The sequence below is a fragment of the Hetaerina americana genome, unplaced genomic scaffold, assembly GCF_022747635.1.
Source record: "Hetaerina americana unplaced genomic scaffold, ioHetAmer1.1.p SCAF_9, whole genome shotgun sequence".
NCBI lineage: Eukaryota > Metazoa > Arthropoda > Insecta > Odonata > Calopterygidae > Hetaerina > Hetaerina americana.
This window is the reverse complement of record NW_027287538.1, coordinates 27,761,758-27,766,041: the sequence shown is the minus strand read 5'-3', so window position 1 is coordinate 27,766,041 and position 4,284 is coordinate 27,761,758. Positions and strand designations below refer to the sequence as shown.

The 4,284-nt window shown below is 45.7% G+C and overlaps 1 pseudogene; it reads left to right on the top strand.

Annotated features, from left to right (window-relative positions):
- On the top strand, positions 1–3,873 carry LOC139699037 (myosin heavy chain, non-muscle-like; annotated as a pseudogene).
- Positions 3,874–4,284: the final 411 nt, after the last annotated feature.

The following is a 4,284-nucleotide window of genomic DNA, read 5'->3' as shown; positions in this document are numbered from 1 at the left end:
ATGGTCCTAGAGAGAGCTAGTTGGGGGAGTCGAATGGATTGCATGCAATCCGATCTCCGTGAGGTTGCTAAGAGGGTGTCAGCTCCTGAGGAAATTAGGGGGGCCGTAAATTTAGTTGACCACTTGGCTAAGGCATGTTTCATACAAGGGTTGGCAAACGAGCTCATCCAGACTATTGTTAGGAGCAAGGGTGATTTGATTATTTTGCCCTCTGCTGTGGAAATAGCACTGGAAGAGGAGAGCGTCATCTTGTCTTTGAAGGAAAGGGGTACTCTAAGGTATCCTTTGAGGTGGGAAAACTGTGGGCAATCTGGTCACATCTCGTCACAGTGTTTTCAATAGGGGCCTAAGTCAGATCAAGCCAAGGGCATACATTTTGTGGGAGGAGCAAATAATCCTGAACATGTGGGAAATAGAACGCGTGTAATACTATCAAATCACTCAGAAGAAAAAGGATGTTACTGGTCGGCCGAAAGGAGTAAACGTTTCCGGTGTGGAAAATATGGTCTTTTCGCCAGGGATTTTCGCAGTAAGGCGAAGTGGCCCCAACTTTTGAAACCAATTCTGAGAGGAGATAACGACAAAACAGATGAAAAACGGGGTTTTAAACCAGCAGCCGTCAAGCAGGTAAATAAGGCCAAGTTTGATGAGAATGATAGTGGAGTTTCCGTTACCTTTGAATGCATGAAAGTCAGAAGGGCGAGTTGTGCTTACTGTTGGACACGGGGGCCGACGTAAGTCTAATTAAGGGGAATATATACAGGAAAGGCACCAGCTATATCCCCGAGGAGAGAATAGCTCTAAAAGGAATAACAGATGGCCTCATGCACACCGAATGAAGAGTGAATTTTACGTTTAAGTGCCAGGGTAAGGAATGCACCTCCGTTTGTCTCTTAGCTTTGATGGAATCATGGGAAGAGATATGCTTGGGAAATTAGGGGCTGTGGTGTATGTGGAGCAAAAAAAGGTAAACATGAGGGGACTGATGATGGAGATGGATCAGCGACCGGAAACAGAAAAGGAAATGAGAAGGAAGCTGACGATTCCCACCCGCTGCGAACGTTTAGTGAAGATCCCAACCCCATCCACAGAGGAAGGACTATTGGCAAGAGAGAAATTGCAGAAAGGGTTTATCTGCCTAAGGTTTTGGCCGTTGGAATCTCCGGGGAATGTGTAGCCAGCATAATTAACACAACCGAGGCGGAAATAGGCTGTGAAATACCCCCGAAATTATTGGAGGAAGAGGAAGCTGGGTGACAGAAATTGCACTTGGAGAAGGTGCAGTGTGATGCAAAGATAAAGAAATTGGAAGAAGATTTAGCCTTGAGTGATGACACAAACCAGAAACTCGTCAAAGAGAAGAAACTCCTTGAGGAGCGAACTTCAGACATCTACCAAGCTCTTGCTGAGGAGGAAGAAAAGGCCAAGCATTTATCCAAAGTAAAAACAAAGCATGAGGCCACAATAGGGGAACTGGAGGAGAGGCTACTGAAAGGGCGTGAATTGAGGCAAGAGATGGACCGAGGAAAAAGAAAAATGGAAACTGTGTCGCCTGGTTGGCGGCCGCGACATCATTGGTGGGAGCTTAGCACAGAATGAGGTAGTCGTATTCGGTTTATGAGTCTTAATTTCACCCTTTTCAAGCTATGGGGTTCAGGCTCCGGGGAGTTGGGATGAGCGGGCGGGGCAAGGTTGGACATCTTTAGTGTGGTCGTAGGGTCGACCAACTGACTCAGAGGCGGCTCGGGACATCTGGAGAGTTGCAGGGTAAGGCTTGGCGTCTCTGGTGTAGTAGTAGGCTCGACCGACGGACTCAGAGGCGGTACGGAACGTCGGGAAAGGTGCAGGGCAAGGCTGGGCGTCTCTGGTGTGGTCGTAGGCTCGACCAACGGACTCAGAGGCAGGGTATCGGGTAGAGGAATGGGAAGGGAATTGGACCCTGCTCCAGGATTGTCTCACTTTATTAGGCATCGAGATAGCGTGGCCATCGCGCCTTCAGGGGGACGGATAACTTCAAAGTAGCTACATTGTAGCAACAAGGGCATTGGGTATCGGACATCGTCTTGTGTTGGTTTCCGAGAAACCTGCACTACATCACCATACATTGTCTGGTATGCTGGGGGGTACTCCTCTTTGGGAGAGATAATCGTTAATGTGGGTTTCCGAGAAACCCACACTACAACTGAACTCAATGACATCAAAGAACATCCCAATGAGCGCAAGTCTCAAGCGGAAGAACTTCAGTTACAACTGGCTGAAAGAGGGGAAGAGTTGACACTAGCCATGACTAAGATAGATGAGGAGGTTGCTGGCAAAGCTCAGTCACAAAAAACCTGGAGGGAACTAGAGCCACAGTTAGTAGAGCTCCAAGAAGATTTGGATGGAGAAAAAGCAGCTCGAGACAATGCTGAAAAGCAAAAGCGAGATCTGAATGAAGAATTATAAGATACAAATGTAGAGTTAGAAGACCAACGGGCGAAATTATTGGAACTGGAGAAAAGCAGCGGAACATTGGCAAAGTATTAGCTGTTCAAGAAGTGATAGCTAATGAGAGAAGTACTGCAGAGGGGGAGGCACGGGAAAATGGCGCGGAAGGTGCTGTCTTTTACACGAGAACTGGAACAGTCTGCAGAAAAAGTCGAAGAGCTGGATAGAGTGCGGTGACAGCTGCAGTCTGAACTAGATGAGCTTGTTATCTCTCAGGGCACGGCTGATTAAAACTTGATGGAGCTGGAACGTGCCAAGAGAGTTTTATAAAGCCAGCTGGCAGAGCAGAAAGCCGAAACTGAAGATATTGAAGATGAATTGCAGTTCACAACGGATGCTAAGCTGCGATTGGAAGTCAATATGCAAGCACTCAGGACCCAGTTTGAGCGTAATCTTCAGGCTAAAGAGGAGCCAGGAGAGATGTTATAAGAGGATAGGCCTTTTGAAGCAGCTGAAATACATTGAAGCTGAGCTTGAAGATGAAAGGAAACAACGACCTGCAGCACTAGCATCACGTAAGAAGTTGGAAGCAGACTACAAAGACCTGGAAAAGCAATTGGAGACGCACAATAAAATTAAAGAAGATGCACTGATACAATAGAAAAACTGCAGATTCAGGTAAAGGATTCACAGAGGGATGCTGAAGAAGCCCGAATTTCCCGTGATGAAATGGCCACACTTGCCAAGGAGTCTGAGAGTAGGCTAAAATGGCTGGAGGCTGAGCTGGCCCAGTTGAATGAGAGGGCTCGACGAGGAGCTGAGGGGGAGACGGATGAGCTTCAAGAAGAAATAGGAAGCACTGCAAATAAGTGAACATTGATGTCAGATGAGAAGCGTCGTCTTGAAGCTCGTATTGCTGCCCTGGAAGAGGAGTTGGAAGAGGAGCTGACTAATTCTGAAATGCTTCTGGATCGAGCTCGTAAAGCTAATATTTCCTTGGAGCAGCTTACCGCGGATTTGGCCAATGAGCGGTCATCCACCCAGAAATTAGAAAGCCACAAAATGTTGCTGGAACGCCAGAACAAAGAACTCAAGGCCAAGCTCGCAGAATTGGAAAATTCACAATGGACTAAATCTAAGGCCACCATTACTAGACTTGGGTCAAAAATCAGCATTTTGGAAGAAGAGCTGGAGGCTGAAGCTAAGGAGCGCCTAGCCCAGCAGAGAGCAAATGGTAAACTGGATAAGAAATTAAAGGAATTGGTTATGACTTTTGAAGATGAAAGTCGGCAAACGGATCAATATAACGATCAAGTAGAAAAGGTAAATAATCGTGTGAAGAAACTTAAGAGGCAGTTAGATGAGGCCGACGCGACTTTTTATACAGATAAGATAAATCAACTCGAGAAGGAACGCTCTCAATCCCTTACTGACGATAACAGCTAATGAACATTTGACCTTATTAATCCATTCTATGGATGATGCGATTCATCAATACGAGACCATCTTGGATGCAATCGTTGGTGCACATGAGGGGGTGTGGCAGCCACAGATAATTCGCCCTGACGATGTGACTAATATATATTTAAGATGGAACAACCAAATTAGCCCAAAGGACTATCCCTTCCTTTTCCCCCGAGTGTGGTTTACACTAATGCCATTGTAAAATTGTTAAAATTAGATGTGTTTTTATCCAAAGATTTTTTGGGGTACGTGTTATATTTGCCCCTCTGTAGTGAAATCAAATTTAATGTGTACCATGTGTTGCCTCTACCTACTCTAGTGGAAAAAACTAAAAATAAGTTCATTTTTATTCAACTTAATCAACCGTATTTGTTAGTAGATGAGATGAAAAGA